This window comes from Dysidea avara, chromosome 9, assembly GCF_963678975.1.
Source record: "Dysidea avara chromosome 9, odDysAvar1.4, whole genome shotgun sequence".
Lineage (NCBI taxonomy): Eukaryota > Metazoa > Porifera > Demospongiae > Dictyoceratida > Dysideidae > Dysidea > Dysidea avara.
Genome location: NC_089280.1, coordinates 13945664 through 13969051, shown reverse-complemented (window position 1 = coordinate 13969051; position 23388 = coordinate 13945664). Strand labels below are relative to the sequence as shown.

General features: G+C 37.4%; 1 protein-coding gene across 1 annotated transcript in view; it reads left to right on the top strand.

Moving 5' to 3' along the window:
• LOC136267276 (origin recognition complex subunit 5-like) overlaps window positions 1–18516 on the top strand; it is a 102249-nt gene extending 83733 nt beyond the window's left edge. Inside the window, exon 18 of the mRNA XM_066062365.1 lies at window positions 18506–18516. The gene's annotated coding sequence lies outside the window, so the exon portion shown is untranslated. The remainder of the gene's footprint in view (window positions 1–18505) is intronic.
• The last annotated feature ends 4872 nt before the right edge of the window (window positions 18517–23388 follow it).

Genomic DNA, 23388 nt, shown 5'->3' with positions numbered 1-23388 from the left:
CTTGAATATTATAATATACACACCTTGCCAATATACAAGCATTCTCTAAGTGCGTACCATTGCATGTCTAATTTGCCGTGAAATTATTAATGCTAGATTTTGTCCCCTAAAAGTTCACATAATTATATTTCTTTGTAGGCCAGTGAATAAGTGTTAATATCAGTAACCAGTAATGGCTGAATTTGCTACCTTGCATCAGCCTGGCAACTATATACCAGAAATTTTGCTACACATTATACAATAGACAGTTGAGTTGTATCATTATTTGTTAACTGTGCTCTAAACATTGAAATATGAGTGGATGCCATCGCTTATTCAAATTGTAACAAGGCTATATCTCCTCTCCAAAAAGCTGAACAATTAAACTAGTGTATTTACATCTGAAAATTTGCTAACAGCCAGAAATAGATGACTCTCTATATATACAACACAACATCATCTGCAAATAGTTTTAAAGCCAATGAAGTGGCTTACAACATTCTGTAAATCATCTATGTATAATATGAGCAAAAGAGGGCCAAGTACAGAGCCTTGTGGTACTCCTGATATAACAGGGAGACAGTCGGAATAGCTACCATTGATGACCACTCATTGGTATTGGCAAGTTAGAAAAGATCGAATCCATTGCAACAACTGCATGGCCAGTGATGCCTAATGAAGTTTAAGACATGAGGCACTGAGTTGCAAGCTGTAGCAAAGTCCAAAAAGACACAATGAGTGGTGCTGTGACATTCTAAATATGAACTCTAGACATGTATAACAGACAACAGCAGGGTAACAGTAGAATGGTTAGCACGAAATCCAAATTGATTATTACTGATACACCCAGACTTCTCTAAAGAAGTACATACATACTGTCAGTAGACATCACCATAAATTTTGACCAAATTGCCTCAGACCTAGCCTGGATCTAAAAACGCACCTGTATCATATTGAGTATAAGCTCCTTTAAAACATTGTGAAGGGCACTATTTACCATGTTCTCGATTTAGTCTTAAGCAAGCCATTAAACCACACAAAAGCCAGGGCCCTCCAACCTGGTAGCGTTGCCACTACTTTTTATGAACATTTTAGAATTTTTTCTGGGGAGATTGCCTTGAAATTTGGCACACTTAAGGGAGGCTTAAAGGAAATTATAATAAACATTTGCGGAGTTATTAAGGATTCTTCATGAAAATAACACCAATATGTTGTCACGCCTACAGAAACTGAAAATTGGTATGTAGACTAGATATATTAACTATCAAACCTCAATCCTTTTGTGGTTTGGAAGAATCAAGCTTAAAACCATGAACATGGAGCACAAAAACCAACAGTGTGTAACAATCATGCAATCGAGTTTTGTTAGCATGATAAAAAACAATTACGCACTTGCCACGCTTACCAGGCAAACTGCTTAAGCCAAAAATCAGTACATTAATCATCGCAGAAATCTCCCTCTCAGTAGTTTAGAAGAATTGGATTTAAAACCATTGAGTTAAATGCGAACACAAACTGTGTGTAGCATATGCAGTCACCCTATTAGAGCAGTCAGTTCACTCTGTTAAAGCATTCTGCTACGTATGTTACAAGTCACCCATGAAGAGTTCAGATACATACAAGTGGCCTATTTGGAGTATTGAATTACAAAAAGAAATGATTATACCAAAACAGCCAAGCTGGGAAAAGGGGTGCAGCCCAAGAAGTCAGGGTGAAAAAAGATGTGATCAAAGGTGGTGGCCAAGAAATGGGTGTAAAAAATTAGGTTAATGGCAATAACGACAATATGTATCAAACCCACATTTTTCTACCCTAGGGCTAGACCCAATATAGATATATACATATTATGTAGTACATGTGTATATAACATTTGTTAAACCATTTTTTTATTTATCTCCTTTCTTCCATTCTGTTACCCCCCTCCCCCCTTAGGGCTAGTAGTAAAAAAAAGTTTTTTGGCCACTTATGCAACCATAGCTATATATAATATATATATAGCACATCGCATGGCAGATAATGTTATGTATATAGCCTTCTCACAGGTCCCTAGTGGGATAGCAATTACAGATATATTGTTGATACCTTTATCAGTGAGGTTATTAATATATCGAGCCAGTAGTTCCATCGCAGTCTCATCTTTGTGTCCCTGCACAGTGTACAGGGTGTCCAGTACATCTTTTGCATTTATTGTTCCTCTAAAAGTGAAAAGAGGCAAAAATTCCTTGGGAAAAGCCTGAATTATGTTTAAAACATTTGGTTTCATCAGTCCTTTCTTGAACTGCTCAAGCAACAGAGTAAATTTGTGCAGTCCTTCATGGGTTAGCAATGCTTGAGAAACCAATGCTCTATTGTCCAGCTGTAAACAATAAATATATGTGTTATTAATACAGTGGAATTTTGAAATAAATTAAACGATTTTTATTTGTTCATAAGGCCTTAACTTAAGGAATTAAAAGCATGTAATGGTTATTCATTCTGTATTGGCTTCTCAGCCTCTCATTTTCTGGTTCCATGCTTTATCTGTATCAAGACACACGGTAGTGTGTCGTGCGGCCCAAGAAGCCGGCGCGCCACACCCGTGAGTATATTGACAGGAAGAACGAAAACGTCATTTTCACACCTTTGTATTTCGGTGATCACTTATCTGATTGGAACCAAATTTGCTACACAGTTGCCCGCCAGCCAAGGGAGTCTACATTCCAAATTTGAAGGAAATCGCTCCAGCCATTTCCGAGATACAAGCTGCCAAAGTTTCGTTTTTTTTCTTCGTTTTCTTTTCTTCTTCTTCTTCGTCTTTTCGCACACTTGCAAAAATTGCTATAACAAGCAAACGCGTACTCCGATCGCCTTGAACTTTGGCACACAGAAAGGGAGTCCAACGGCGAATCCTAGCATCAAATTTGGTACAAATCCGATGAATGGTTCAGGAGTTATGACCGATTATTCGCGTAAAACAAGATCGATTTGTTGTCACGCCTACAGGGTAAACCGCTTCATGGAATGAGTTGAAAATTGCTATGTAGATGGAGTAACCATCGTAGGAGTGCCTTTTGGTGGTTTGAAAGGAATCGAGATAAAGACCACGGAGATATGACACAAAACCCAACCTGTGTCACAATGGGTAAGTCATTAATATACATGATAATGAAAATAGGGCCTAAAACAGATCCCTGTGGGACTCCACACTTTACATTAATGCAGTCAGATTCAATACCATTAAAAATTTACTGATACTTGTTGTTTCCGCTGCTTGAGAAATGATCGTATCCATGTTAATAGTTTTCTGTAATCCCATATGCCTTTAACTTAATGAGGAGTCTCTCGTGGGGTACTTTATCGAAGTTTTTTATAAGTTGATATAAATAACATCAACTGGGTTATCCTTTTGAATTTCATCTGTCCAGAATTTCATTGCTATTAGAAGTTGAGACATACATGATCTCTTTGGCAAAAAGCCATACTGTGTGTTTGAGAGAAGATTGTAGGCTGACATGACATTAATAATTTCTTCTCTAATAATAGACTCAAAACCTTACATACTATATACAGATGTTAAATTTATTCGATGATAGTTTCCGGGATTAGACTTTTCTCCTTTTTCGAAAACAGGAATTACTTTTGCTGCTTTCCAGTCTTCAGGTAAGAAACCCTCATCTAATGATCGTTAAAATAAAACTGTAAATGAGAAACATAACTGAGCTACAGCTTCTTTAAGAACCCTTGGATGCATACCATATGTAGTGTGATGCTAACGTAGTGTGATGCTAACGTAGTGTAACTCGCAGTTGTCACCAATAGATAGTTACTAATGAGAATGATATATAGAAGTACAACACACAATATATATAGAGGCAACCATACAGCTACAAATGATGTCATACATCATTACAGTATAAGTCAATTATAACTAGCTAATACATACACTTGAAAGGTTACATACAAAGTCTGTGTGCATGTCGTTCAGTAATACATAGTTCACACCACATCTCCCTTTCAAAAGTCTCAAGAATATGTGAGTCTGTTAGGTGGTCTTATCTGTGTTCCAGTTTGAGATCTGGTAACTCTTCTGTTGTCATTGTCTTGTTGGTGTGATTGGGTCATTGTTTCTTCTGAACGTTGCTCTATGCGGTTTCGTCAAATCTCCCTAGATGGCGTAGTAACAATATAAGATCTAGGGGTGGTGGCAGTGGTAACAACAGTTCCTGGAACATTTCTGCCTTGTGTGTTTACCCACACATCAGTGTTGTCAGGAAGGATAGCTGCTGTTTTCACCCTGTGACTGTGGTCATAATTCTCTTTTTGTTGTTCTTTGTGCAGTCTATCTTTCTCCACAAAGCCTTGAAAATGTGGCCAGTTAGGAACTAGCTAGTTGGCAACTTGCGGTAGTTCTGTCCTAAGCCGCCTGCCCATCAGGAGTTCAGCAGGACTCAAATGGCACCATGGTAGTGGAGTAGCTCTGTAGCTTAGGAGACTGAGTGCCATATCTGAAGTGTCGTGTAGGAGGCCCTTAACTGTCTTCACCATGCGTTCTGCTAAACCGTTACTTTGCAGATAGTAGGGGCTTGATGTTACATGCTTAAAGCCATAAGCTGACGAAAACTCTTTCATTTCAGTCGAGTCATATTGAGGACCATTATCGTTTATGATGGTTTGGGGGATACCATGTCGAGCAAAAATACTCTTTATTGCACTTTCAATACTTGATGAAGTGGTAGAGCTTAGCTTGATCACCTCCAGAAAGCGTGAGTAGTAATCTACTACTAAGAGATAGGATTGTTTGTTCAGTTCAAATAAGTCAGTAGACACTTTTTGCCAGGGGTACTTAGGTAGCACTGAGCTGAGCATTGGTTCTCTGGCTGATGGTGTAAGTTTCACGCAAGTAGGACATTGCTTTATAAATTGTTCCAATTGTGAAGATACTACTGGCCACCACACTGAGGTTGCTACTAGTTGACGGCATCTCTCTATCCCTTGTTGGCCTTGATGGATTTTGCATAAGGTGTCATGTTGCAGATTTGCAGGGACAACAATACGAGCTCTGAAAAGAAGTAAAGAATCACAAACAGTTAGGTCATTTCTAGCAGTCCAGTATTTGCTAAGTTCTCCAGTAATGGTATGATTCCCAATACTTGAACATGCTAAATAATGCATGGTTTAATGCTGTTCAACCAAAGCAACTCATTAATGGACTCAAAGATGGTGTAGGGGGCACAAGAAACTGCTCAAAGTCTAAATATTCTATCTCACAGAACAGTCAAATACTCTAATAAAACATCCACCATTAAAATCCATCTATAGAAACTCGAGTCACCTTGAGAAGCTCAGTGAGAAGCGGAAGTCGTCTTGAGAAGCTGAAGTCGTCTTGAGAAGCTGAAGTCGTCTTGAAAAACTCAAGACGTATTGAGAAGCTGAAGTCGTCTTGAGAAGCTGAAGTCGTCTTGAAAAACTCAAGTCGTCTTGAAAAGCTGAAGTCGTCTTGAGAAACTCAAGACGTCTTGAGAAGCTGAAGTCGTCTTGAGAAACTGAAGTCGTCTTGAGAAACTGAAGTCGTCTTGAGAAACTGAAAAATTGAAGCCATAGTATACTTACGATATTGTATTGAGGCTTTAGAAGTGCTCAGAGAAAATTATTGATTATATCGATAAAACGCTCGAGGTAGTCAATCGCAAAATTTTAGATCGCGAATATAAGATTCACTCAAGTCGTCTTAAGAAACTCAAGTCGTCTTGAGTCTCAAGACGACTTTAGGTACTGACGGGCAGTTGATCCGTTATATGGAAACTCTGCTCCATAACGAAGGCACGGAAGAAAAAATCCCTTTTTATTTTTCCTGTTTTACTATCGTCTAACACAATCCCGTTGAGCATTTGTGTGTCTGCTAAGTAGTTTCGCTGACGCTGTACATTAATTAATTATTTATTTATGACGTCACTTATTATTATTAGACTCTTTCCAAAAGTACGTCATTGCTATGACAACACCTTTCCGCCATTTTGAATGGGGCCACGGTAAATAATCTCGATTGCGCTACATTGAAAACTGGTGTTAGCAGCAGCTTGAACAGAGCCGTATTGTTGAGGAACAACCCATCAATACCTTTGGGGTGGCAGAATTAGTGTTTCTGGTTAACGGCAGCTGGTTATCATGGCTGAACAAGGCATGAGACATCGACAGCAGTCAACAACAGTAATTGCTTTGTCAGAGGTGTTGTCAGCCCATACAATCAAGTTTGCATGATCAGCTGCCACTACAGTCACTATTATGAGTACAAGAGTCAGTGAGGAGTATAAGTGGTTAATATAATTCACTTGGGTCTTCAGCTTATACTGTTTCAGCTAGTTACTGATATACAAGTAGCTACCATAGCATAGATAGTCTATGGTATACTATCTATGACCATAGTAATGTGGTTATTGAACATATAGTCAATATTTTAATTCACACTCATTTCAGAAGTATTATAAGGGGTGTGCAACAACAGTTTCAGAATCAACAAACTTTGGTTTCTTATTATACAGTACTTTTAACAATTGTTTGTTTTTATCTGCTTTACCAGTTAGGCACTGGAGGCAAAGCCTGTACGAGGTGTTTACCATGAGACAGGGAACCTAGACAAAAATTGTTGACTAATGTGAAACGGGACAAATACATAGAAGAGGTTTTAAAAAATCTATCCCTAGCCTGACTTTGATCTGCAGGCCACTCGGATACTGGCCAAGCGCCACACTCCACTGGACAATTGTTGAAGCGGAAGTGCAACCTATTACAATGGTACCAATCACCTAAAAAATGTTTGCCAGTACTCCCATTTGTATATACACACATTTAAACTCTCAACAAATTAGGATACCCCTCTACTAAGGATACCTTTCCATGGTCCCATTTGTATTCTATTCAGTTCATCCCAAGGTGTTCATGCGATCACACCTAGTGCTTCATATGAAAAGAATTGCGGCCAATGAGATCCAAGTATTTTCACTGTATAGTACAACATTCACATGTGACTGCTAGATACATGTCCGATTAAAATGTGTGCTATACAACTATCAAATACTACACTTTACAAATCTGCTATAAGTATATAATGCTGGTCATACTGACTCATGCAAGCTCCCTGATTATCAACAGTAAGTCATATTATCAAAGAATATAATACCAGTGGAGTGTTTTCTCATCAAAATGTTTTTATTAAACCAGGCGCACGCCCACAGCCGGCTGTGGGCGTGCGCCTGGTTTACTGTAATTGTTTTCGTAAAAGTGTGTGTGTGTACCTATCTACCTATGTTTGTCCGTACGCACCCACGTGAGCAAAATCGTTTAATAACGGTAAAAGCAGCTTTTACGTAAGAAGTAAAAGTGAAATGAAGTCTGTATTAAACTTTGAACTTTGTTCTGAGGTGGTTTCTTTTCGGCGGACTGAAATACGGGTGTGGTGACTTTCCTCAGACTACCTTCCCCTTGAGGTTTTCAGGCGTTTAGCAACTGAAAAACAACGGTGCATGCCTCGTACACTGCCAGGAATAGCCTATTGCTTCGAGTTGAAAGGGGGCGTATCCCTTACGTACGCAAACGAAAATGAAGAGCAGCTTTGAGGCTTTGTCGAGAGAATTTGTGGGAAAAAACACGTTAGTCACACTATAAAACAGTTTAGAAGATAGTTTTGTGCGTAATATGTTGGTAAAAGCGGTTTATTTAACAAACGCTTCCTTAGCAGTGCATAGCAACGTAATTGAACGAATTACGAATATTTCATGAATTACAAAATACGAGAAATAGCTAATTATATTATTGCACAACCCAAACTACCCTATTGTAAAGTAGTAATACATAGTTGGTTAATTCATAGTAGTATATACTGTCTATAGTTATTCCAGATGAGTTAGCTAGCTGCATGGCGCCTGGTTTTTAGAAGTAGCACAACATCAACTTGTTAAGGTCTATATGGTACTGTATCAAGGATGACATCACTGGATATCTCTTTGGATTAAACTTAACACTGAGTAACATAATTATATGGTTAGAATTTGTGCAATGCAGGTATCCATTCCGAGAGAGAAAAGATATCTAAACTGTTCAGTCTAATCGGACTTTATGTCTGTAGCACTAGTAACTGAGTCTAGTTAGTCAGCCACCACTGTACTGGAAGATACATACTAACGTATGAAACTTTCACAAACATACATTACTGTATGTATAACGATGTCACATAAGGTGATCATGCCACATTATATAAGCTACGTACATGGAAAAGTGATTACCAGTTCTGTACAAGACCTGACAATACTGTCAAAGTGGGCAGATAAATGGCAAATGGCTTTTAACATCAGCAAATGTAAGATAATGCAAATTTCTAATCACCATAACAAAAGTTTATTTTCGTATGTAATGAATGGCACCTCACTGGCAGTTACAGAACAACATTTGTATCTTGGAGTAAAGTTACATCACAGACTTTCATGGAAGCCACATATAGATTACATCTGCAATAAGGCAAACAGAGCTGTTGGTTTTTTGCGACGAAATCTACAGCATTGTCCTAGCCATCTACGTGAGCTAGCATATAAACAATTTGTCTTGCCTATTTTAGAGTATTGTTCCCCAATATGGGATCCATATCACCAAACCAACATAAATCAAGTAGAGATGGTCCAACATAGAGCTGCTCGTTTTGTCACAGGTCAACCATGGAGACGAAATAATAGAGACAGCATCACTAACATCCTTGAAAACTTGCAATGGCCTACACTACAAGAACGTCGCAAATCAGCTAGACTAGTTTTACTATATAAAGTACTACATGATTTATTAATTATACCGAACTGTTATCTCCCATTTAAATCTACTGTATTACGGACCCAACACTCACATAACTTTAAACTAGTACCTTACCAACCAAGAATTGATGTATATAAATATTCCTTCCTCCCAAGAACTGTACCAGAATGGAATAGATTAGATGCTGAAATTATTGAGACTGACTGTGTTGAAGAATTTAAGCAAAAATTAGCCCCTTTTATGCATATGGTTAAGTAACTTATCGTAAATGTATATATTTTTATAGTTTATTATTGTAATTGTACATATGTATATAATTAAGTAACTTGTCGTAATTGTACATACTTATATAGTTAAGTAACTAATTGAAATTGTACACATGTAATTGCACATCAGCATTATACCCCTGGAGGGTCCTGCTGATTAACAATAAATAAATAAATAGTATGTGTTCTTACAAATGCACAGTTAACCACTGCACACTAGTTACAATGCCTTAGTTACTTAACAAGCCATATTATCTGAAATGATATACCCACTATACTGTTTGCTGAGGCAGCAGTTTCACCTCAAATGATGTTGTCTTTGTCTCAGAAATTCAGTTTACAGCACAACTCAGCATCTGTCTTATCAGGAGCTCCGGACTTTGTGAGCTCCCGGTCTCCGTCCCTATCCTTTAATAGTAAGATCAGATGGGTTGCACTGAATTGATCTGCCAGATTGAAACTTCACAAAATGTAGTATCTACGGTCTGTACATTCCATTCCTTGTCCTTACTCACAATGATTGTCACGAGTAACAATTTATGCTCACAACAAAGCCATGGAGAGTGGAAATTTGACTGAAATTATACTTCCGAGAATCATGGCCATCGTCTTAAATTTCGTCAGAAGCATCTGTGGTTTCCTTTTCCTACTTCTTTTCTTTAAAATACACGAAACAACTTCACTGCAAAGACTGAATACGCCGGAGAATACGCCATGCGCATGGCATAGTAGCCCCATTCAAAATGGCGGCCGAAAAGTGGGCGTGGTTTTGGAAAGAGTCTATTATGTAATTACACTCTCTGGACTTTTTGGTAGCACCTTTCTGTTTAATTACCTTTTATTAACAGTTTCAGAACTTTTTGGTAGCACCTGCTTGCTTAGTTATTATTTCTTTACAGAAATTGTAAATAAGAATGTGGTATATAGCTATAATGAAAGAATCATACAGCAAGCTAGTGTTCTACTGTTCCATGGCACCATTGCTCATTTCCAAACCACTACTTTAGTCCTTCGTGACTATCCTTGAAATGTTAATAGTCCATACAAGTAGTTATAATTTGTTCAGCATCGAGAAGTGTTTGCAATAAATTGTCTTCGCATAGAGTAGTACCATGCAGAGTATACAGTAATAGCACAAGCATCAGCCTGCGATAAGTACACTCACTCCGCAAAGGTATATATACTAATAACTGTTCTTAACTTGTTGATACTTCACACTAATAATTATTATTGTTTAGCATTAAACAAAAATTATTTATTTATCCCTTTAGTAAAATGCAAAATTAATGTCTGAGTCTTTAATATAACACACATGTAGAGAGCACGTAGGATAGAAATATACTAATTGGTGTGCATTACAATTGTGGTCCTAATTGTTCAATGGTTACAGCATTAGGCTGCTCACCTGGAGGTCCATGGTACAGATCCACTGTGGGGAACATTTAAAAAAAAAATTTTTTTTAACTTCAATTTTATGTATTTAAATAGCACATAAATACTACTCCATCAGTGCCTAGCTGATGGACCAGAGTGGTTGAAGGAGACCGCTTGGGAAACCCTGCGGGTGGTGCTGGCATCAGGGGCTCGATCCCTGGACCAGGAGCAGCCAGCTTCCTCCCTTATCCTAACAGCTTTCTTCTGGTAGGTTAGCTAGGCCAAGTCACTAGCAAAGCCGATGACCAAGTCCGCGTGTGGGCCATGTGGTGCCCCACCGGCTGTCCCCTGCATCCATGACCAAGCCTGTGTGTAGCTGGGGGGCAATCAGGATTGGGCCAACTTCCCAATGTGAAATGGCAACCATTAGTGACATTTTATTTTTTTTTACATTTTCTGGACTTTATGGTAGCACCTTTTTGTTTAATTACCTGTTATTAACAGTTTCAGGACTTTTTGGTAGCACCTATTTGTTTAATTATTATTATTTTTTACACTCTCTGGACTTTTTGGTAGCACCTTTCTGTTTAATTACCTGTTATTAACAGTTTCAGGACCTTTTTGGTAGCACCTATTTGTTTAATTATTATTATTTTTTACACTCTCTGGACTTTTTGGTAGCACCTTTCTATTTAATTACCTGTTATTAACAGTTTCAGGACTTTTTGGTAGCACCTATTTGTTTAATTATTATTATTTTTTACACTCTCTGGACTTTTTGGTAGCACCTTTCTGTTTAATTAGCTGTTATTAACAGTTTCAGGACCTTTTGGTAGCACCTTTTTGTTTAATTACTATTATTTTTTACACTCTCTGGACTTTTTGGTAGCACCTTTCTGTTTAATTACCTTTTATTAACAGTTTCAGGACTTTTTGGTAGAACCTGCTTGCTTAGTTATTATTTCTTTACAGAAATTGTAAATAAGAATGTGGTATATAGCTATAATGAAAGAATCATACAGCAAGCTAGTGTTCTACTGTTCCATGGCACCATTGCTCATTTCCAATCCACTACTTTAGTCCTTCGTGACTATCCTTGAAATGTTAATAGTCCATACAAGTAGTTATAATTTGTTCAGCATCGAGAAGTGTTTGCAATAAATTGTCTTCGCATAGAGTAGTACCATGCAGAGTATACAGTAATAGCACAAGCATCAGCCTGCGATAAGTACACTCACTCCGCAAAGGTATATATACTAATAACTGTTCTTAACTTGTTGATACTTCACACTAATAATTATTATTGTTTAGCATTAAACAAAAATTATTTATTTATCCCTTTAGTACAATGCAAAATTAATGTCTGAGTCTTTAATATAACACACATGTAGAGAGCATGTAGGATAGAAATATACTAATTGGTGTGCATTACAATTGTGGTCCTAATTGTTCAATGGTTACAGCATTGGGCTGCTCACCTGGAGGTCCATGGTACAGATCCACTGTGGGGAACATAACTTCAATTTTATGTATTTAAATAGCACATAAAATACTACTCCATCAGTGCAGAGCTGATGGACCAGAGTGGTTGAAGGAGACCGCTTGGGAAACCCTGCGGGTGGTGCTGGCATCAGGGGTTCGATCCCCAGACCAGGAGCAGCCAGTTTCCTCCCTTATCCTAACAGCTTTCTTCTGGTAGGTTAGCTAGGCCAAGTCACTAGCAAAGCCGATGACCAAGTCTGCGTGTGGGCCATGTGGTGCTCCACTGGCTGTCCCCTGCATCTATGACCAAGTCCGTGTGTAGTTGGGGGGCAATCAGGATTGGGCCAACTTCCCAATGTGAAATGGCACCCATTAGTGACATTTTATTTTTTTTTACATTTTCTGGACTTTTTGGTAGCACCTTTTTGTTTAATTACCTTTTATTAACAGTTTCAGGACCTTTTGGTAGCGCCTTTCTGTTTAATTACCTGTTATTAACAGTTTCAGGACTTTTTGGTAGCACCTATTTGTTTAATTATTATTATTTTTTACACTCTCTGGACTTATTGGTAGCACCTTTCTGTTTAATTACCTGTTATTAACAGTTTCAGGACCTTTTGGTAGCACCTATTTGTTTAATTATTATTATTTTTTACACTCTCTGGACTTTTTGGTAGCACCTTTCTGTTTAATTACCTGTTATTAACAGTTTCAGGACCTTTTGCTAGCACCTTTATGTTTAATTACCTGTTATTAACAGTTTCAGGACTTTTTGGTAGCACCTATTTGTTTAATTATTATTATTTTTTACACTCTCTAGACTTTTTGGTAGCACCTTTCTGTTTTATTAGCTGTTATTAACAGTTTCAGGACCTTTTGGTAGCACCTTTTTGTTTAATTATTATTATTTTTTACACTCTCTGGACTTTTTGGTAGCACCTTTCTGTTTAATTACCTTTTATTAACAGTTTCAGGACTTTTTGGTAGCACCTGCTTGCTTAGTTATTATTCTTTACAGAAATTGTAAATAAGAATGTGGTATATAGCTATAATGAAAGAATCATACAGCAAGCTAGTGTTCTACTGTTCCATGGCACCATTGCTCATTTCCAATCCACTACTTTAGTCCTTCGTGACTATCCTTGAAATGTTAATAGTCCATACAAGTAGTTATAATTTGTTCAGCATCGAGAAGTGTTTGCAATAAATTGTCTTCGCATAGAGTAGTACCATGCAGAGTATACAGTAATAGCACAAGCATCAGCCTGCGATAAGTACACTCACTCCGCAAAGGTATATATACTAATAACTGTTCTTAACTTGTTGATACTTCGCACTAATAATTATTATTGTTTAGCATTAAACAAAAATTATTTATTTATCCCTTTAGTACAATGCAAAATTAATGTCTGAGTCTTTAATATAACACACATGTAGAGAGCATGTAGGATAGAAATATACTAATTGGTGTGCATTACAATTGTGGTCCTAATTGTTCAATGGTTACAGCATTGGGCTGCTCACCTGGAGGTCCATGGTACAGATCCACTGTGGGGAACATTTAAAAAAATATTTTTTTTAACTTCAATTTTATGTATTTAAATAGCACATAAAATACTACTCCATCAGTGCCTAGCTGATGGACCAGAGTGGTTGAAGGAGACCGCTTGGGAAACCCTGCGGGTGGTGCTGGCATCAGGGGTTCAATCCCCGGACTAGGAGCAGCCAGTTTCCTCCCTTATCCTAACAGCTTTCTTCTGGTAGGTTAGCTAGGCCAAGTCACTAGCAAAGCCGATGACCAAGTCCGCGTGTGGGCCATGTGGCGCCCCACCGGCTGTCCCCTGCATCCATGACCAAGCCCGTGTGTAGTTGGGAGGCAATCAGGATTGGGCCAACTTCCCAATGTGAAATGGCACCCATTAGTGACATTTTATTTTTTTTTACATTTTCTGGACTTTTTGGTAGCACCTTTTTGTTTAATTACCTGTTATTAACAGTTTCAGGACTTTTTGGTAGCACCTTTTTGTTTAATTACCTGTTATTAACAGTTTCAGGACTTTTTGGTACTGAGCACCTATTTGTTTAATTATTATTATTTTTTACACTCTGGACTTTTTGGTAGCACCTTTCTGTTTAATTAGCTGTTATTAACAGTTTCAGGACTTTTTGGTAGCACCTATTTGTTTAATTATTATTATTTTTTACACTCTCTGGACTTTTTGGTAGCACCTTTCTGTTTAATTAGCTGTTATTAACAGTTTCAGGACCTTTTGGTAGCACCTTTTTGTTTAATTATTATTATTCTTTACACTCTGGACTTTTTGGTAGCACCTTTCTGTTTAATTACCTTTTATTAACAGTTTCAGGACTTTTTGGTAGCACCTGCTTGCTTAGTTATTATTTCTTTACAGAAATTGTAAATAAGAATGTGGTATATAGCTATAATGAAAGAATCATACAGCAAGCTAGTGTTCTACTGTTCCATGGCACCATTGCTCATTTCCAATCCACTACTTTAGTCCTTCGTGACTATCCTTGAAATGTTAATAGTCCATACAAGTAGTTATAATTTGTTCAGCATCGAGAAGTGTTTGCAATAAATTGTCTTCGCATAGAGTAGTACCATGCAGAGTATACAGTAATAGCACAAGCATCAGCCTGCGATAAGTACACTCACTCTGCAAAGGTATATATATTAATAACTGTTCTTAACTTGTTGATACTTCACACTAATAATTATTATTGTTTAGCATTAAACAAAAATTATTTATTTATCCCTTTAGTACAATGCAAAATTAATGTCTGAGTCTTTAATACAACACACATGTAGAGAGCACGACCAGAAGAAAGCTGTTAGGATAAGGGAGGAAACTGGCTGCTCCTAGTCCGGGGATCGAACCCCTGATGCCAGCACCACCCGCAGGGTTTCCCAAGCGGTCTCCTTCAACCACTCTGGTCCATCAGCTAGGCACTGATGGAGTAGTATTTTATGTGCTATTTAAATATGCAATGAGCATAGTTTTGCATGGTTAATGTGCTCTATAGTGATTGCCAAATTTGTTACCTAGGTTTAGATTGACCACACAATTAACTTGTTTTTCTTGACAGGTAAAGTGAAATTCATGCATTGGTTTATTGGGGAAGGCACCCATTAGCTATGATTACTGACGCTTGTTTTCTGTGTAATAGTGTTGTGAACCGGTATGGAAAAACTGATTAACTGGTATTGTCTTTTGCCCACTTACTTGGTAGACTTCTGCTGACAAGTGATAATGTCATAGCATAACCTCAAAGCATGTGTAAATGCTGTGTAACAACAAAATAATATTTAGGCAATTTGCAGTTGTCAATTTGGCAAAATACACACTATTTAATTTTTATTAAATTTACTGGTAAATTGGCTCTACACTGTTGCAGATGTTGTAGGCTGACAGAAGGATGAATTTGTATCCTGAATGTTTGTTGTGCTGAAATGTCTGCCTTGTAGATTTAGTGTTCAGTCACAGTGAGCTGTCCACTGATCCCTTTCATAGGGTTAGATCATCCGATGCGCAATCAAATATCTGGATTGGATCATGTGTGCGATGGATCAATTAGTTCACTTTGAAGTGTTTTAACTTAGTCCCGCTATATACAATCTATTTTTTTGTGAGCCACACCCACTTATTGTTATCATGTACAGGGTGTGTATCTCGAAGTAATACAGTAAACCTTTGATTTCTTTAGGATGTCATATCAAGTTACACATACAGTGTTGACAATGTCATCAGTGGACTGCTTATTGCAAACTACAAGGGTTATTGAAACTTAATGCTGAGTAGATACCTGACCAACTAACATATTAAAAGTGACTATAGGTATTGCATCATCGCTTCGAGATATGCATATGCACAGGCTATATACTGAAGTAGGATACTCTCCTCTCTTTATATATTATGAACTCTTGCTAGTGGCCATGGGCTTGGCTCCATGTAAGCTCACAGACAGTATCAAACATAAAATTCATGCAGACTGTAATACTCTAATTGATAAATGAATACAAGCAGCGTCTTATAATTAGAGTGAATTTGTTAGTTTGTGCGTAAAATCACTGATACAAGCAGTTTTTCTTATAAATAATACTTGTTTGTGTTTCATGTATACAGCTTTCCTAGACATATCAGTACTGTCCATTTGGTGCATATAGGCACACGTCAGAGAATGATAGTATAGTTTTGAGCATCTTATTTAAAGATCACTTTCACCATACCTTGCAGCAGTTTGAATGTGTGACTACTGGTTAAGACCAATCTATTGTAGATACATTTTTCTGTACACTTCGTAGAATGAAATTAATTTGTGTATGAACATGGCTTATAGCTACCATAGCAAATAAACCTATCACTTTACAATTATATTGGAGTACTGATGGCTACAATAGCAGTGCTAATGTAAATGTATTGAGCTAGTCATTTTGGGAGTGGGTAGCCATGTTGGTAGTGTGTATACTAAGATTCTATCATATAAACTATTGGCATATAGCTTATAATGTATGTGGACAGTATAGATCCTCGCTAACCCAAACTCCTGTAATCTAATCCCAACAGTAGAAATGACTGTTCTATTAGGGTATTTTGAGAACAAGTGTTTGTTCTATTACAGTATTTGAATAGGGTTCTGTATATGTGACCGAATTTTACAAAACAGGGCTTCCACACACATCCACTTTTATGAATTTGAAGTACCATAATGTGATGTAGCAGTAAGCCATTAGTCTCAAAGTTTGACCTGGTATTGTACTATGCTATGGAAGGACTATGTGAAAAGTTGAAGCCAATAGCTTGCTGAGTAGTCAAATTACAGCTGGTTAAAGTCAGAAAATTGGATGTGTGTGGAAGCCTTGTTTTGTCAAATTCGGTCACATATAGTTTATAATCTGAACAATTTTACTACTTTTATCAACTTGAGAACAGTGCTGTTCAGATTATTGAGGATCCACTGTTTAATAAATTGCTATAATATCCATTATTAGCTTACAATGTGCGACTGTTGTGTGCACATATGATAAAATTAAGCGATGGATAAATCCCAATCTTTTTATGATAGTTTTTCTCTGTGTTGGTTGATCCATCTGTTTCCCTATAATTTTGATAACATACTTTAACATTGTTACGAAGTTGTACTGAGCTTTCAGTGTCTTTGTATTGGTACTGGTGACATCAACTTTATAATATTACCATGTATTTTGTGTATGTACACTGTGCACATGGCTTTCCCCTTGTTATCTGTACAGTGGTCCTTCTATTATTTAAATTCATTAAATAATGGGAAGTTAAAACCGATTGATTTATACACAGAATTCCATTCAAATACTCTAATAGAACATACAGTGTACACTCTGAAACAAAATACTCTAATAGAACAGTCACTTCTGTTTGAATAACAAAACATTTGGGTATCGATGGCCGAACATTAAAGGGACCACTGCACTGGGGATGTGTAACCTATTAGAGTATTTTCCATTACATGAACATTCTATTAGAGCATGTGTATGTTTTATTAGAGTAGTTGAACATAACTCTATATAAACAAATGGGCTTCATTTATTTGAACAAATTCACTTAACTGGAAGCTTTTAATGTTGAACTGAAACAGATGTTCGGATAATGGAGGTCCTACAATACTTATTATACATCACAGTTAGACAAAGCAAATACAAGTTGTTTTATATGTTAACAAATTTACTTGGTTATGTGTGACCCGGTCCTAGTAATAATAATAATAATAATAATATTTAAATAATAATAACATTTTCACTATTAACCCCAAACTTTGAAATCAGCAAAAAATTTCTCCCTCAAAATATTTAGGCAATATGGAAGTGCACACGAGCAAACATGTGACTGTTCTACATGTTGACAACATCCAGGGCCGCCCACAGGGGGAGGCAACTGGGGCATTTTGCCCCGGGCCCCGGCCCCAGGAGGCCCCATGAAGGGCCTCCTGAATACCTGTTTAAAAGATCGATATACTCTAATAGAGCAGTCAGATCTAAATACTCTAATAGAGCAGTCACAGTATTCTTCAGAGGAGCAGTGTAGCAAGCTTATAGATAAGGAGATATGGTTGGTGATGGGTAGTTATTGTCATTGCCAGCAGGTTGTGACCTTTTTTTTTTTTTGGTCTTCACCTTACAACTTGGGTCAAGGGCCCCACTTTAACTCTTTGCCCTGGGCCCCTTAATTTCTTTGGGCGGCCCTGACAACATCCAGTCTCATGTCAAGTAATATTATATCATCAACAATACAACTAAATAGTTTGCAGATACATGTATACCTTACACAAGAGTTCAAACATATTCACTAGATTGTACAGCCATAACTACAGGAAATTACACAGCACTACGTAATGATAACTTTTGGTTTTATGTTGGTATACTGTATATTAGCTATGCATGGTAATTGTAATTAGCTAGGGAATATTTTGCCTTTATGGTGTACTTTTGTGTATGTGTCTAGCAAATTAAAATCAACAATGATCAATAATTATTATTATTGAAATCAGTGCACCTGTTGCACTTCAGCACTGCATGCCTTCCAACAACATCATTTACTGCATATGGACTTTTGCATACATGTACAAAAGAAATGTTAATGTATGAAACTGGGATATATAGGAGGGACACCTGCATTGCACCATTTACCAGAGGAGTCATGTAGTAGTTGGGAGCCCTGTAGCAGACCCTCCAACACGGTATTTATTTGTAAACTTGAACTGATACAGCTCACAAATTATAAAAGTGCTTTAAAATATGCTGAAATTTGGCAAAATCTATATACGTCAGTACCAAATTTGGTGTGAATGTGATAAAGAATCGTGAAATTCTTACTGACTATGTTCATGAATAAAGCAGACTTCTTGTGATAACAGGTTGAAATTGGTTTGTAGAAAGTCTATACTCATCATGCTAAAATTTGTGGCTGTGAATAAATTGGAGCACTGAGTTATGTAATGTGATGGTCAAACTATTAAAACACTCTATTAGAACATTCATCATAATAACAATGTCATGTTTGTATTGATTTTGTGAAATCTAAGGTAATGTGGACAACGGATGGTTACTATTACATCAGTGACTGCATCGAATAGCTACTTGTAAACCAGTCAAAGGAGTTACATTTGTAGCTAAGGCACTAGTTCACTGTCAATGGTTTCATTGGATAATTTATTATCATTCATTCAACAATTAAGTATTATGTGATAATATTGAGGGTAGCTATTAAGGAATTATGTGGCAGTAAGCCTGTAAGGATTCTTTCTTGAGTGATTGTCTTGATATTTCAATAATTGCCTATTTGAAGGAGACAACAAATCAGATCACTAGAGAAAAATCAAAGGCCATTAGACAAATGATTGTCTAGTGCATAATATAATTAGATATTAACTTATTTTTGAGATTGAACATGTTCGGCTCACTATAACAATTCTACCCAGCTATATTGGTCACACATAAAATGCACCACATAAGTCATAACATTTCATGATTTCTCAGAGAATGCATATGTGGCATAAGGTTATATACCTCTCACAGATCTTTCCACCCCAAAACAGTACATGCTTTACTTTGCTACAAAAGCAAGCACTACTATACATTATCCAGTGATTTGTGTTGGTAAGTATACACCATTTGTTATATGTTTAGTTGTCCTGTATCTTGTGAACATATCATGGGCTTACATATCAGTTTCCTCTGCAACTGTAAATTGCGATCCCTGATACCATGGGAGGGAGGGAGGGAATGAAGTGATCATTAGTCGTACATGTGTCATGATGTAATAATCTGTAACTGTGCTGCTGACTACCTTATTCATCTAAGTCCTTGTAGTATTCATAACATTGTAATAAAAGAGTAACTCTGTACTAAATAACATATAAAGTAGCAGATGTGGAATCATTTGATGTATTATGTATGTTTGCATAACCTTGTTCAGGAGGTCCATTACAATTGTAACACAATGTGCAAAATTTATTAACTAAGCATTTTTGTATGCAGCAATAACTTTTCTTGCTATAGATTTTACTGTGATTATGTATTTTTCTTACTGGCTGGCCCTTTTCCATAACTATAGCATAATAGAGCTGCACCATTAATGCTTAGCTGTACCAAGTGTGATGTACTAATTGGAAGTAATCTCAAGTACAGCACACACTTTAAAATGAGAACGCCTACATAATCTTGGATACTTGGTAATGGTCCCAAAATATCCCTTTACATGTAAACTGACCTGGAAAATCAGGACACTGTCATAATCAGGACACTTTTGGTCAGTCTTAAAGCCTCAGTCCTCTAATTCTGCATGGGCTGCCATTGATATGAAAATTTAACACCTGGGTTGATAGATGGTAAAAACAGGTAGGTATATGAAATTTATACTTCTACAAAAACCTGCTTGCTTCCTGATCAGATTATCACCCCAAGTGTACACAATTCACTTCTAGTTCTAAATAACGCAAAGATTTCCTGTTAGAAAGAACAAGATAGTTCTTCTGTCAGGAGGTTAATAATGACATGGCAAAAAAATGCTTGCATAGTTGTAATTGACTTTGAAGAAACTGCATACAGTGCAGATGACTCTATCACTTCTCTTCAAGGGTTACATCTGCATTCTATGAGAAGACTTGCATATGTTTAGGTGGGGAAGGAGGCCAATAGAAACATGCTCCAAAATGTGCTCACACTCATACATACGAAAAATAGACACCATCCTACCACACAAATGCTATGGTTAGTTCCACTTGAATGCCATCAAAATAATTATAATGGAGTTGTTTGCTTTCCCATGCAGTTAGTACCTTAATTCTTCCCATTAATACAACTGAGTAGATTGGAACATTAATGCAGTTGTGTGTGTGTGTGTGTGTGTGTGTGTGTGTGTGCGTGCGTGTGTGTGTGTGTGTGTGTGTGTGTGTAAGCTGTTTAAGTAGGGGTCTAGTCAGCAATCTGTGGCTGGTGTTTACCTGAGAAGCAAGTGCCAACTGTTTATGTCTTATACACAGTGGGTGAAGGTCCAGGTGGGACTTCAAGTGCCCACACGTGGATGTAAGAAGCATTTTGAACATGCATTTGTGAAAATAAGATAGTGTTCAAGTGTCAGAACTTGATGTAATTCATTCATTCCCTAGTTTAATAAACAAAATAGATTTGCTGAAGATATGTGTATAGATGTACTGTGTAAAATAAAGGGTGTCAAGTTTCTTGAAAGTATCGTAGAACTAAAAGATGTGCAGATGTAACACACATTGTTAAATTGTTTTCTACACATGACTTCTTATCTTACTGCTTATGACTACACATGATTTTTTCCCTGGGCTAGATGTAATGCACTTGCCTACCACTCCTAGCACAAAATGACAAGTGCTAAAAACAGAAAATGTACACTGAGTTAAGCATTAGATGAAGGAGTCAAGGTGAGCCTCTGCTAGGTGCAGCTTGTTTAGAAAATGACAAGGTTGTAAAATATAATGCAGGAGACTATCACCTGATAATGGCACACATAGCTATGTGCTTTTGTGTGTGTGTTGTTGTTAAATTACTCCAGTCTACCCAGCTGTTTAAATGGGGCCTGATGGCCTGGTGTCAAATGGTGAAGCAGCCCACCCAGATGCAACACATCAGTAGGTACCTGGTGTTAACTGGTAAAGCAAAGTTCCTGTCTCCCTTAGAGATGTTGAGGTCATTGTGGAACTTCAGGTTCTGCAGCCTCTCTCCATGATACCTGGACAGTCCTCCTGTGCATTAGTCTTGTGTTTTTGTATTGTATATATGTGTATTGTGTGGTGTACCATTGTATATGTGCCTTCTGCCAAGGAGGAACAACCTCGGCCAATTAATGGAGTTTTCATGCCTGCACTACTTAAGTGCTAAGTAGCACATGGGAATCCCAGTGCTGGTTCACTGGGTGGCAATAGCTATGTTTTGCACAGCTGCCGTATGTAGGCTTTGCTTTTTGCTTGTGTGTGTGTGTGTGTGTGTGCGTGCGTGCGTGTGTGTGAGGTGACCCTAGGGCAACGGATTTTAGCTGGCTAAGCTGATGGCGATCTCAAGGTTGGGTTACTGTGTGCCAAGTCCACGATACCGCTTGATGATATCACTTGGTACACACCAAAGTCTATACTGGCCCTGATGGTCTTTCTAGTACATAGGGAGGTTGCATCTGAGTTTGCAGAACCACTGACAAAGCTCTATAATATCTCTATAAAAAGTGGCTGTATTCCATTAGAATGGAAGCAGTGTAATTTCACCGCTGTGCATAAGGCAGGGCCTCAAGATGATCCTTCCAACTATCACCCAATTTTGTTTCAGTATTCAGTAATTGCTAAAACTTTGTAGCAAATCAGCTAGATCAGTACCTTGAAACAAATCAACGTTTAAGTCCCTTTCAAGGTGAATACTGATGAGGTAAGTCAATAGAACAGATCCTTCTTTATGCTGTGGATACTATTGTGAATGCTTTGACTGTGGGGAAATTGTTTGTACAGCTTTGTTAGATCTTTGCAAAGCTTTTGACTCTTTAGTAGATCACTCAATTTTACTACACTGCCTTAGCAAGCTGGGTGTGCTTGGAAATGGTTCATGAACTATCTTTCCAATTGCCTTCAATGGGTTAAATTCAATGGCAAAGTATCTTCTTGGGCAACTGTAAGGGGTGGGATCCCTCGAGGCAGTGCTCTGGGACCACTGTTTATTATTGTTTATGTCAATGCAATGCCTTCTGTAGTGAAGTTTGGCTAGCATTATGTGGTTCACACCTAAAACATATCAAAATATTTCCTGTCCTGCTAGCTATATATCTTTATGGATGGTAATAAGCTACGGGAGGTTGACCACCAAAAATACTTGGGCATAATTTTTGACAAGAGGTTATTATGGGATCACCAAGTCAATGGTGTTTGTAAAATAGTAGCATATTATCTGCATTTATTAAGTATTCACCATAAATCTTTAACATTCTTAATCTTGAAACTGTTATCTGAGTCATTGATCTTTTCTAGAACAACATACGTATGCTTTGCCAGTGTGGGGTCCACCTTTAAGAAAAGATCAGATTGCTCGTGTGCAATGACTACAAAATTGTGCCATCTGAATCACCAAGTAATTATGTAAGTTTGATCATGTGACATTACATCATAGGGAATTAAACTGGCTACCTGTTTCACACATGGTGCATTTACGGTATATAGCTGCTGTGTCACGTTATTACCAACAACAAGGGACATTACCCTTAGACCCTCCTATAATCTTTGGCCACCAGCATTCATATGCTACATGTTGTAGTGATCACTTTGCCAACCTATCTAATCATCGTCTATTGAGGACTACGAAGTGTTTTCGATCTAGTGGTTGTGCTAACACTTGGTGGAATGATGTTACTCAAAGATATCATTTCCTCCTGTAATGACTCATCCTGAACTTGTTGATTGTATTAAATCTATGTATTTAAGTAATGATGTGTGTTAGTAATTAGTGTATTTG